The sequence below is a fragment of the Chiloscyllium punctatum genome, unplaced genomic scaffold, assembly GCF_047496795.1.
Source record: "Chiloscyllium punctatum isolate Juve2018m unplaced genomic scaffold, sChiPun1.3 scaffold_89, whole genome shotgun sequence".
Lineage (NCBI taxonomy): Eukaryota > Metazoa > Chordata > Chondrichthyes > Orectolobiformes > Hemiscylliidae > Chiloscyllium > Chiloscyllium punctatum.
The window spans coordinates 166,265-180,036 of record NW_027309823.1 but is presented as its reverse complement, the minus strand read 5'-3'; the positions used below and the strand labels follow the sequence as shown (position 1 = coordinate 180,036).

General features: G+C 44.0%; 1 non-coding gene across 1 annotated transcript; it reads right to left on the bottom strand.

The window, feature by feature from the left end:
- Positions 1 to 698: 698 nt before the first annotated feature.
- Positions 699 to 771, bottom strand: trnav-cac (transfer RNA valine (anticodon CAC)). Its single transcript has one exon. It is a non-coding gene; the product is annotated as a tRNA-Val (tRNA).
- Positions 772 to 13,772: the final 13,001 nt, after the last annotated feature.

Here is a 13,772-nt window from a genome sequence, read left to right as displayed (position 1 = left end):
TGACTTCCCCACTCGACTTCGCCGTTTACATTTTCCTGCTCCTCAGTGATTTCAAGAAAACCAAATGGATGCGATGTCATTCTGTAACCTCTCTGTCGATTCCTCCGTTTCAGTTCCAACGTGGCTTAGGTCTCGGGGCGCACCTTAATACTAGCGACACCATGAAAGCACAGGTCAAGAGGTTCCTCTGAGAGTGTAATTTCTTTCATTGCTGTTGCTGATTGAAAGAGCCACTCAAGTGCGAACTGCTCCAAAACATGATTCAGGACCTCTGGTGCCAATTCTCGCACGTTGAATAACGACAGACAGCTTCCAAACGAGGCCTTTCAGAGACGCCTTTGGGGTACATTTAACAGACAGACAAGTTCAGGAATCCGTGGTGCACTGTGACACCAGCGCATCGGCTTCTTCCCTGTCTTTGAAACGAGCCGCCTGCGCAAGGAATGCAAATGCGGTACTGCTTTTCGTAGAAGAATCAGAAGGGGGTAACTACACTCTCAAACAGAATTGCATATGATCAGAACCAGTTTGGATAAAAACTTTACAATTCTTTGCACAGTCATTAAATGGAATTGCATTACATTTCACTACGCGAGCAGATTTGTTCAAGCAACTTCGAAGGCAGGTTTGCAGATGGGAAAGCAAGCAAGAAAGCACCGTTCTTGTCCATGTAAAAGGCTGCCGATGAAGAACAAAGCAGTTTCTGCCCAGTTTCGAACTGGAGACCTTTCGCGTGTGAGGCGAACGTGATGACCACTACACTACAGAAACAAGCCGCAGCCGCCCATCCGGCAGCTCAGGGGCATCCAGCACTGAAAGTTGAAGCCATTCTTCGTTTCACCTTTCTGTTTCCAATAGCTCGTTGTTGTCCAGCGTAATTGACATCTTCAAAACATAAAAAAAAGACACGTGAAATTGATGATAAAATATAGACAAGGATGTGGTCAATGTTTGGACCGTAGGGCGAGGTCGACTAGGCTGGGACGACTTTCCCTGCAGCGTAACGACTGCGACATGATCTAATGGAAGGGTTGGAAACTGAGTATTTACGTGTTTTACCCAAATTGGGGTGAGTTGAAAACTCGAGAGCATAGGTTTAAGGTGAGTGGGCTGAAATTGACAAAGGACCTGAGGCACATTTCCCACACAGAAGGTTGTGCGTGTATGGAATGAGCTCCCAGAGGAAGCGGAGGAGGCTCAGAAAATTGCATGAGTTTCTGGATAGGATGGGTTGAGAGGGTTTGGGGCCAAATACTGGGGAACCGGACTTGTTTATATTTGGCTATGTGCTGAGCATGGACGAGATACACCGAAGTATCTGTTTCCACGCGGTGTCCCCCAAAAACGTTGTGTTGCTTACACCTGCTTTATAGGATTACTTTTTAGCGGAGCTTGCCGTCGCAGTCTGTGGCACAATCCTTTACTGTGTTCGATGCTCACGGGAAAGGTAGTATTGCGAAACACTGCAGAAAGGAACGACTTCCTTACTTTTGCTCCGACTGACCATACTCTGTGAAATTTTCCCAGATCCTCAGTTAAGGACTTTTGCAGCTGGAAGTTTCCTCAGAAACGCTGTTAACTCGTAAAGTATTGAGCGAATCGCAAAACAGAAAGCATTTAACACGGAACACAAACAAAGCTGGCATACCTAATGCATTTTCAGACACAGAGGTGCATGAATGCTAAATGTGAGACAGTCCGAGGGCATGATTTATAAAGAAATCTCACAACTAACAACAGGACAATTCCAAACTACTCTTTCACACATACTGCAGCCTTAGGGAACCACCACTTCCCAGACAATACTGAAGAGAGAGAAAGAAAGAACCTAATAAGAATGGGCCATAAAAAGTGAATTTCACCAATCACAGTCTCGATTAGATTACCTTTCCCTTCCGATGTCTCCAGGACGGAAACGAAGGAAATGGGAGAAATTCAACAACATATCACATCGAAATTCGTTGGAACGATTTTCCCATTGGCCGAAAAACCAAATAACGACGAGTCGAGTCACCCCAGGACTTTGTTTCACAACAGCGATGAAATACCGGTCTCCATTCGGTTCCAGTACAAGCTCAACTTGCCTGGAACAGCACAGCTGCTTGCGATTTTCTGCGCGGGAGGCGAACACGATCATGACAGACAGAGACACTTTGAAATATTCGGCACTATCCCACAACACAGTTAATTCCCCGGGAAGCAAAGCCATTTTACTTTTGTTTTCAACATCAATACAGTGGGGACAGAAACAGCATTTTAACAAAAAAGCTGCAGCGTTGGAGTTGATCTGCAGAAATGGCAGTGGTGGGATTCGAACCCACGCCCCTTTCGAGACTGGAACCTGGATCCAGCGCCTTCGAACGCTCGGCCACACTACCAGCCGGCCGCGCGCACCATTTTCTTGCGTTTCCAACTGTGCTCTCCTGCATAACAACAGATGCCAAGTCACATGAAAATGGTTCCATGATCCCTCTCCGACTCGCACAGCTGCTGGGATGTGCCCGTCTACAATATCAATTTCGCAGCAGATAATGAGAGCCCATCAATCCAGACAAAAATCAATGGTAAGCTGAGTCTATCTTCTCAGACTCCTTTCAGCTCCAAATGTATCTGTGAGAATTAACCATACAACCAGAAAGACACTCGTATACCTGCACCATGGGAAACACTATCAAAACGGGATTGTTGTCAAGGAGTTCATTCTCGATCATGGATTGTAATCGATTTGCATTGTCATGTCGGTTCCAGCACCGTGGGGAAATAGTGAGAATATGATGAATGTAATGTATTTTCCTGTATGAAACAGTAAAAAGTGCAGAACAATTTAAAAGGATGTTGCCAGCGCTTCGGGGTCTGTGTTATAGGGAGAGGTTGTACAAGTGAGGATTTTACGTTTAGTGCAGAGGAAACTGAGTGGGTTATTTTCTAGAAGTGTATAAGACCATGAGGGTCATGGATAAGGTGAATGCACTCATCCTTTTCCCAGGAACTCAAGGATTGGACGGCTTGATTAGATCAGTTTAAGGTTAGCGGAGAAAGAATAAAAGGGAAGCTGAGGGGCAACTGTTTTCGACAGAGGGTGGTATGTATATGGAATGACCTGCCAGTGGAAGTGGGTCAGGCAGGAACACTCACAACAGGGAAAAGGCATTTGGACAAATACATGGATAGGAAAGGGTCAAAAGCAAATGGGCAAGTGCAGGGAAATGGGGTTAGTGTGGATAGACATTCTGGTCGGCATGGGCCAGTTTGGGCCAAAGGGCCTATCTCTGCTGTAAGATTCTACAATTCTAAGTGCATTTCCTATTTCTCCCACTAACTCTGGTATCCTGGGATGTATTCCATCAGGGCAATGAGACTTGTGTACCTTTCGCTCCATTAACTTGCCCAGCTCTAACTCTTTCACGATAATTGTTATTATCTAGGTCCTCACCTTCCTCAGTCTCCTTATCAATTCCTGTCCTGTTCTTCGTATCCTCCACTGTGAAGGCTGACTGCTGTGTACTCATATTCCTGAACCCTGCTGGATAGGAATAACTCGGCACAGAACTGTGAGAGGTCTTCTTTGAATCTTCATTTATGAGACATGGCAGATACCTGGATAGTGTACATACAAAATACCTCCAGACAGCATCAGGTAACTCCCTGCCTGTCGGATGTACAGCTCCCATTCGTATACCGTTGTGGTTTGGGACTTTGAATAGAGACTGTCTCTCAGTATTATCTCCATGGCAACGGCAGTTAGAAAGTCTAGTTCAGTTCAGCACTTTGTGGTTAAACCACATACCCTTCCCCCACACCCCTGTGACTCCCTCAAGTATCTGACAGGCGCTTCAGTTTCAGTGGGGTATCTCTCAGGATTCTGATGTCGAGGAGCCGGTGGTGGGGTGGACAAAGTTAAAAACCACACATCACCAAGTTGCAATCCAACAGGATTATTTTGAGGTACAAGCCTTTGGAGTGTGCTGTGATTTTTAACTTGATCAAGATTATCCTGGCGGATAGGATCAAGGATAACCCCAAGGCATTCTATGCGTACGTGAGAAACCTGAGAATGACGAGAACGAGGGTAGGTCCGATCAAGGACAGTGGTGGGAGACTGTGTATTGAGTCGGAAGAGATAGGAGAGGTCTTGAACAAGTACTTCTCTTCAGTATTTACGAACGAGAGGGACCGTATTGTTGAAGAGGAGAGTGTGAAACGGACTGATAAGCTAGAAGAGATACCTGTTAGGAAGGAAGATGTGTTGGACATTTTGAACAACTTGAGGATAGACAAGTCCCCCGGGCCTGACGGGATATATCCGAGGATTATGTGGGAAGCAAGAGAGGAAATTGCAGTACCGTTGGCAATGATCTTCTCGTCTTCACTGGCAACTGAGGTGGTACCAGGGGACTGGAGAGTAGCGAATGTTGTGCCCCTGTTCAAAAAAGGGAATAGGGATAACCCCGGGAATTACAGGCCAGTTAGTCTTACTTCTGTGGTAGGCAAAGTAATGGAAAGGGTACTGAGGGATAGGATTTACGAGTATCTGGAAAGACACTGCTTGATTCGGGACAGCCAGCACGGATTTGTGAAGGGTAGGTCTTGCCTTACAAGTCTTATTGAATTCTTCGAGGAGGTGACCAAGCATGTGGATGAGGGTAGAGCAGTGGATGTAGTGTACATGGATTGTAGTAAGGCATTTGATAAGGTTCCCCATGGTAGGCTTATGCGGAAAGTCAGGAGGCATGGGATAGAGGGAAATTTGGCCAATTGGATAGAAAACTGGCTAACCGGTCGAAGTCAGAGAGTGGTGGTAGATGGTAAATATTCAGCATGGAGTCCAGTTACAAGTGGAGTTCCGCAGGGATCAGTTCTGGGTCCTCTGCTGTTTGTAATTTTTATTAATGACTTAGATGAGGGAGTCGAAGGGTGGGTCAGTAAATTTGCAGATGATACAAAGATAGGTGGAGTTGTGGACAGTGAGGAGGGCTGTTGTCGGCTGCAGAGGGACTTAGATATGATGCAGAGCTGGGCTGAGGAGTGGCAGATGGAGTTCAACCCTGCCAAGTGTGAGGTTGTCCATTTTGGATGAACAAATAAGAATGCGGAATACAGGGTTAATGGTAGGGTTCTTGGTCAGGTGGAGGAACAGAGGGATCTTGGGGTCTATGTACATAGATCTTTGAAGGTTGCCACTCAGGTGGATAGAGTTTGTAAGAAGGCCCATGGAGTATTATCGTTCATTAGCAGAGGGATTGAATTCAAGAGTCGTGAGGTGATGTTGCAGCTGTACAGGACTTTGGTTAGGCCACATTTGGAGTACTGTGTGCAGTTATGGTCGCCTCACTTTAGGAAAGATGTGGAAGCTTTGGAGACGGTGCAGAGAAGATTTACCAGGATGTTGCCTGGAATGGAGAGTAGGTCGTACGAGGATAGGTTGAGAGTTCTCGGCCTTTTCTCGTTGGAACGGCGAAGGATGAGGGGTGACTTGATAGAGGTTGAAAGATGATCAGGGGAATAGATAGAGTAGACAGTCAGAAACTTTTTCCCCGGGTACAACAGAGTGTTACAAGGGGACATAAATTTAAGGTGAAGGGTGGAAGGTATAGGGGAGATGTCAGGGGTGGGTTCTTTACCCAGAGAGTGGTGGGGGCATGGAATGCACTGCCCGTGGGAGTGGTAGAGTCAGATTCATTTGCGACCTTTAAGCGGCATTTGGATATGTCCATGGATGGGTGCTTAATCTAGGATAGAAGTTCGGCACAACATTGTGGGCCGAAGGGCCTGTTCTGTGCTGTATTGTTCTATGTTCTATGTTCTAAGATTATCTCAATGGTAACAGTTAAGTACTTCAGCAATTACAGAGGCCATATATTCCCCACACAATATGTTCCCCTCAGCAGGGTAAACTGCTATTCCAGCCCAAGGGACAGGTATTAATCACTTTTCTCCGCCAATTCCATCTCGCTTTCTGTTGATCTTTAAAGTTTTTCTAATCTCCTTGGTCTTTGCCAATATTTATGTATTTTATTTCATTTTGATAGACTACCTTATTTCCTGAGCCACCCTTGCCAGATGACTCCTCTTCCTACAGTCCTTCCTTTTCCCTGCTATATACTTTTGCTGAGCACTTCGAAAAATGGCTTTGATATTCCTGCACTGTCCGCCAACTTTCCCACCATAAAGTCTTTGTTTCCAGTCCACATTAGCCAACTCCTGCCTCATTCTATTGTAGTCTCCTTTTGTTTAAGCACTGGATCTTGGGAGTGGATCTAATCTTCCAGCTTTCCATCTGTGTTCTAAGTTCAACCAGACTTCTCAGAATTCTTTTATCAGATTAAGAGGGGAGGCGATGTTTCCTGGGTGTTTTGGTTTTCATTGTCAGAGACCTTGGCTGTGTAATAAAGTACAGGATAGGTAATCACAACAGAGTATTCTGGACGGTGTGAATGTACCACACAGTCTAAAACCATAAATCACTCTCTCCCCTGAGTTTAAAATTGCAAAATCATTATCTCCTACACACTTCCTCACTATCTAAGCTTGGTATGCTAATGCACTTGACTATCTGTCATTTTCCGAAAATCTCCTTTGGTGAAGTTGGTGATTTTTGGATTCAGCTTTCCAGTTATTACCGTTAGAAGATAAGCACTGGGCACTGGAGAACCAGCCCCACCATTTAATACGGTGATGATTGAGCTCACATCGGTCTCAGCTGGATTTTCCAGCCTGCTCTCTCACCCTTCATCTCATTGCAAATTAAACATCTGTATCTCTTCATTAAATTGGCTCATTGTCCTGGCATCCACCGCATTTTGAATAGGGAATTCCACAGATTGAGATAAGTACCTTCTTCCTCATGAGAAGAGAATAGAGCCCCTGTTGTGGTTCTGTTGTGGAGCTGGGAATTTGTCTTGCAAACGTTTCGTCGAGTTGACATCCTCAGTGTTTGGGAACCTCCTGTGACGCGCTTCTGTGCTGTTTCTTCCGGCATTTATCGTGGCCTGTCTCTGCCGCTTCCGGTTGTCAGTTCGAATGGCCGGTATATTGCAGTGATCACAGTGTGTCTGAGTTTTGCGTTTATTTTGGGTGAGGGTAGTCTGTGTCTGAGACGAGCGCTTAACACCCAGACAACGGGAATGGTATCAGATAGCGAAGTTAGGACGGGCTGAAGTGAAGTGGAAAATTCTGTCAGAAGGTGGGTCAATACAAATGCATCACATCACCCAGACTGTAAAAGATTCGCAGAAGGAGCAAAGCAACTTCAATGCAGGCACAATAACAGGTAAATTAGAAAGAAGACAATTGAACACACTGAGATGGAGTGGAATTATTTATGAGAAAGGATTAAATTTAGAAGCTATTTTACATACAGACTGTCGTCACATTGGAAAAAGGAATTTCCTGCAAAGTAACGGTGATATTTGCCTGCGACATCACAATTGCGAGAGACACTGACATATTATCTTCTGCAACAGCGTGGCCTAGTGAAAGCATGATCGGCCCATCAATCAGAATTCAATACTTCAAAGTTCTCCTATGCGCTATACAACCTATTTGCTGCTCCTGTAGTCAGATCCTAATCACTGCTTCCTGCCTCACGTAAATACTTGAAACATGATCCAATCCCCAGTGTTTCCGCTTTAACCCATATTTTGTAACTCCCGAGCTGACACAGGTACGAGTGACCAATTGGCCTTTTCGAGCGCTCTCACTCTGTATGATCTGAATGATAAAATGTACTGCATCTGATCCGCAGGAGACACTGCAGAAATTAACCCATCCCAGCGGACTGAGCTGCCTCTATTGATCGAGCTGTTTCCATTGGTATAGTATCACACAGTAACAGCCAACGTCTTTTGATGTCATCCGCGAAGGTACTTGCAACAAAAAAGCGGAAGACGGCTGGAAACAGCTGTCGTCAGTGCGATATACAGAAGCCCAGCGGGATCCTAGCTAGATTACTGTGTGCAGTTCTGCAATTCAGACTACTTTATCTTTTATGATTTTTAACCCATGAGAAATTTGTTACCACCTTCGATGACAGCCATAATGCTCTGACCACTTTGACGGAGCCAGTACAAGTCAGTTCTAATAGTTATCAATAGATTGAATCTAAACAGGATGCCCCACAACAGGAAGTGCTCTGACACTCAATGCCGGTAAGCCAAGGTAATTTTCCTAAAACCACTCCCGTCTGGTAATACCATTGAAGATATTTTATACAGTAACCTTTCATTCTCAATTGCCAGTTCCAGTCCATGAAGCAGCCAGTAACATGCAGCAGTGAATTTAAATCTAACAGCAGCATTGCCCTGGCAGGAGAGATTAAGGAGCTTGAAGCTGTCTTCTCTGGAGTATCTAAACATGAAACACTTCAAAGGAACAAAAATCTTCAAGAGCTCGAGAGGATACATACAGGAAGGATGTGCTCCTAGGCTGGTGTGCCTGGAATAAAATAAACGCGAACTACAGTATCTTTACCCAGCATCCCCTTTAGCTGCGTAACTGTTTAAGATTTATTTGCTGCTCTAATTAGACTCCCAGTTTTAACTGCTGTCATGTTGATGACTATGCAAATGTATAAAATTTAATTTAATCTATCCCAAAACCTCTCTGTACTTGTGTCTCACTTGTGCTCACTGAGACCCTCATTCAATCTCACCTCTTTACAAACCCTGCCCAGATATTTCCTCATAAGGCTCAGAATGAAATATTCACAGAATTGTTACTGTGCAAAAGGAGGCTGATTGGCTCATCAGCTCTCCAAAGGATCACCTCACTGAATGCCAGTCTTCTGCCTTTACCCCATAAACCTTCCCATTCATCCTCTTCCAATAACACCGGCGAGTTCACAAGTAACCACAGCGATCAGATTTGTTTTGTTTGTTCGTGGGATCATGGCATCACGTGCTGGGGCAGCATTTATCATCCATTCTAACTGCACAAGAGATGGTTCAGAGTCAACCACGTTATTCAATGTCTGGATTCACTTGTAGGCTGGACCAGGTCAGAATTAACAGTTTCTCAGACCCAATGACATGAAGAGTTGATTTCTGGCCTATTATCTTATTTCTGAAATGATAATGAATAATTTTTGCAGTTGAATTAAAAGTGAAAGACCAAAATGTGTTTTATTCTGATTGAGCACATCCTCCTATTTTCTAAATTGTTATTGACTGTCTCATTCCACTCGCACCAGAACCTATTCCAGAGAGTGTTGCAGAATGGTCAGCTGCAGGTGATCACTTGACCGGTCGCTGGACCCAAAGGTTCACTCTCCACAGATGCTACCAGATCTGATTTTTTCCAGCAGTTTCTGGTATTGTTCCTGATTTCCCAGCATTTGCAGATGTTTAGTTTTTGAATATTGATCTTGTCTGGTGCAGAGTAGTTAATTGATGTGTTTGAATGGTTTTGAAAATTCCAACTTAGGCCACAAATCAGCCATGATCTATTGAATGGCAGAGCAGGGTTGAAGGGCTGAATGACTTCCTCCTATTTCAGTGAAAGTTATCCATCTGCAGCTTGTGGTAACATTTCCCCTCACTGCTCACTTCACCTCCATGTTTAACACACTGTTACTGACTGAACAAACCTCCTGTGTTTGAACTAAACCTGCTCATGTTCAGTGGTTCCTTCTACTGCCACCCGGATTTAACTCTCATCATGGGATGCTGTCTCGTGTTACTGCGGGAATGCCCATAAGGACTAATCCTGGAGCATGTATCCCCTGGGATCCAAAAATACTGTTTATTTCCTTCTTCCTATTTCATTCTGGCATTGAACTCTCGGTTTCAATCCATTCTCCTGTCATGCTCTTCAACATGCCCATGTGGGTGGACTCGAGGCAGCTGGCACCTGAAATTGTGGGAGGAGGCAGATTCAATCAGGGATTTGGGAAAACACTCAGACAATGACATATCCGTCTGATTGTTGACTCAGACAGATAGGCAGTAAGAAAGATGCACATTTAGATCGTACCTTTGATGACCTGGAGCAATGAAACATGCTTCAAACGCAATGATTTCAACCTCAAATCTCTTAAAACACAGATACAAAGCTTTCTACTTGTACCAGGTTGTCTCTCAGCCTCCTGTTTTCTTAAGAAAAGATTTTTAAGCTGTTATGCCTTTCCTGGTGATTATACCCACTGTTTCTCTGTCAGATTTATGACTGAACCTTTATTTTCCTGTTGTGAGTGATGCTCGTACCAGAAACAGTTCCTGACTTGTGAGGGGGTTCGGTTGGAGTATTTATATTTACATAAATTCCCACCCTCACACACAGTGTGAATTTGATGTAAAACAGAAGGAAAGGATTGATTGAGCACCCACAAAAACACAAAAGGCAGCATGTGTACCTGAGTTGAATGAACCTGGACTTAGGAAAATGTGACAACAATCACAACTAGTTAGAATTACAGAATCCCTTAGGCGCACAAAGAGACTATTTGGTCCATCCAGTATGCAATGACTTGCTGTCCTACCCTACCTTCATAACCCCACATTTAGCCTGGCTAACTCAACCCACCTAACCTACACACTATTGGCCATGTTAGCATGGCCAATCCACCAAACCTGCACATCTGTGGGAGGGTCACATATTATGTCTAAGTGCTCAGGATTGTGGGATGAAGGCTCAGAAATACTTGACTTTGACGCAAATCCTCTTTTTTTTCAAAATAAAATCTGGGAGAAACTGCAGCCAGAAAGATTTCCGATTATCTCATGAGAAATAGAATTCAAAACTCGTGCCACTGACCCAGGGGGCGCAGTGAAGTCACAGAGGTCTGGGAACAATCAGAACTGAAACAAGATGTGAGCAAGGTGGGAGGGAGACAAGGACAAAAAGACACTCTGTCACACGGGGGAAGACAGGAGAGATTAAATTACAGAAATGGTAGTCCCTCAAGGCCATGGGGAATGGAGTTAGAGCTGGGAAAGAAACCAGGAAACAAGGTGAGCAGCTGTCAAAGAAATACATTGAAAAAGCAGATTATAACAACATTGAGGGCAGAGTACACAGTCTGAAATTGTTGCTCTCATTGGTGAGTACAGAACGCTGTAAAGCCTGGGTCATTCTATTTCAGCCAACATATGCAGGATAGGCCAAGTGGCCTCTATCTGTGCTGTAACTTTCTGATAAATTTATTCTGACATTTGGAATTCAGGTCGAATGATGTTCATAAATTCTCAAATTGGACTTGAGTTTAATATTCTGGAGAAATGTTAAATAAATCACAATGATCCCATTCTGCAGACTTTAGTCCACAGCCCTTAATGTTCCAGCATCGCAGTTACATCCATGTCCTTTTATTCTAATGTGATGCTGGTTACTGCCTCTGCCACCCCATCAATGATTTCCTGCTCCCCACCATCTCTGAGTGAAATGAATTCTCCTCTCCCCTTCTTTCTGGGAATTTGTTTCAATCTAAATCGTCCAGTTTCTGACCTCTCAGTTAATGCATAGCTCCTTCCTAGACACTCGATCTGGATTCCTCAGCATTTTATCACTTCAATTAAATCTCAGGTCATCCTCCTCGGAAATCATCCCCAGCCTATCCAACCTTTCCTCAGAGCAGGAATTTTCCAATTGTAGAAACATTCTGATCAATCTCCTCTGTATCCTCACTGGTGTGATCACATTAACCCTGGAATAAGGGGATCAGAAGTGTGTGCAGTACATTAACTGCAGTCAAATGAGTGTTGCTGATATTTCCCATGTCACCTCCGTGTTCTTGTGGTTGTCGATCACACAAGACGTGTCCTGGTTTCCCACTTGGAACTGGATTTGCACTCCATGGGGCTGGGATTCCCTACCATGTGTTTATTTGTTAACACATCCTAAATTAACTTCAGATTAAAAGAACATTATCAGCTACCTACCAATCAACTGCTTCCATTATACTCAAGTCACCTTACTTTTTAAAATCTCTTTAAAAATATTACTATCTAAACACAATAGGCTTTAAGTTGCTGACCAAGTATTCAGATGTCTCCATCGTGACAATTACTTGAAGATTATCTTTACCTTCAGCTACATTTGGTGAATTGAACACTGATTGTAAATATATGAATATCAAACGGACTTGAGTTTTACGATAATTAATCCAGTCTGACATTCTTGTTGGTTAATATCTTGAAGAGAACTGTCCTCAGAACTCCAGCTGTGCTCTGACTTCCTTCACAACTGGATTTGGTTGGACTGCAAATCTTAGATCTGTTCTGTTGTTTCCCGGATTGCTTCACTCTGTCTATCACTTGCTGCTTATGCTGTTAGGCACACAAGTAGTCCTCTTTGGGAACTTCATCAGGTTAACACCTCATTTTTAGGTATTCATGCTGCTTTTACTGATATGCCCTCCTGAATTCTCACAGTTGAATGAGGACTGATACTCTGGTTTGATGGTAAGAGGCAAGTTGGGTAATATGCGGGGCCCTGATTGTATAAGATTTGTTGGAGTACAATTCTACTGCAGTTCTTGGAAGGAATGAGCTAAACTCTTACACTGTTGGCCCCATATAATACATGCAGTATCATGAACACTGATAGGCCAAGTCATGAAATACAAGAAACACTGTACAATGTTGCAGGACCACAACTGCAGCAAGGGGAGTTCAAGATCCAACTTGACATAGGAGCTGGGGAAGAAGCAGCTGATCAGATTATCTCATTCATAGTCACAAAGAGACTGTGAGATTATTGTATTGCTGGAGGTGAGGATGAAGGAGGTTGGGGAGATGGAGAGCCCTTCAAAAGAAACTAATGTGCCTGTGAGTTGTGAGATAGAATTGATTGCCATGCATTTAGCAGAAAGCTAATTGAAACTGTTTTTACCCCCAAAAGATAACAAGACTGATGATGCTTCCAATCATCATCAGAAAAAAACCCCAGAATACATGGTTCGGAGATGGATGTCAATAGCCAATCAACATCCAACTCCTGCAATCATTGAGCAAACATATGTGTGATTACCCAGTTCTGATGAACCAGAAAATCACTGTTCACTCTGTGCAGATGGACAGCGATGTGGGGAAGTATTGGTCTCGTGGTATTGTCGCGAGGCAGTTAATCTAAAACCCCAGATCGTGTTCTGGAGACCTGGGTTCAAAGCCTATTGCAGCAGATGGGGGAATTTGAATTCAATAAAAAAACTTGTGAAATTAGAGTCTAATGATGACCATTAATCGATTGTCAGAAAAAACCCATCTGGATCACTAATGCCCTTTCAGGAATGAAGCTGCCATCCTTACCTGGTCTGGTCAACATTGTGACCTCAGATCCACAGTAATGTGGTTGACTCTTACCTTCCCTATGGGCAATGAGGTATGGGCAGTAAATGCTGCCGGGCCAGCGGCACCCTCATCCTGTGAATGAATAAAGGAAAATAAAAATCTGTACCCAGTGTGAATCTGTGCATGTTCAACAATGTTGTGAACATTTCCAAAGCTAATTTCTGTGTGCACAACTTTATGAGCTGTCAAAACCATTGTTCATTACTTGGCGTGAAAAAGAGGAAAAAGTCCTTCAACTGTGGTTATCAGTAAATTGACTGGTGTCTCAGCAGGATGGATGCCTGAGTGAATCCCTTCCCCCTCACACACACAGAGCAGGTGAACGGCCCCCCAGTCTGACTGGTTTGGCCAGTTTCCAGGTGGGATGGGTAAAGAATTCCCTTCTGGCATTCCCCACATTTCCAGAGTCGATCCCTGGTGTGGCTGCACTGGTGTTGAGCCATTTCAGATAAATGTTGACAGACTGTTACACACACCGATAGCCCGTCC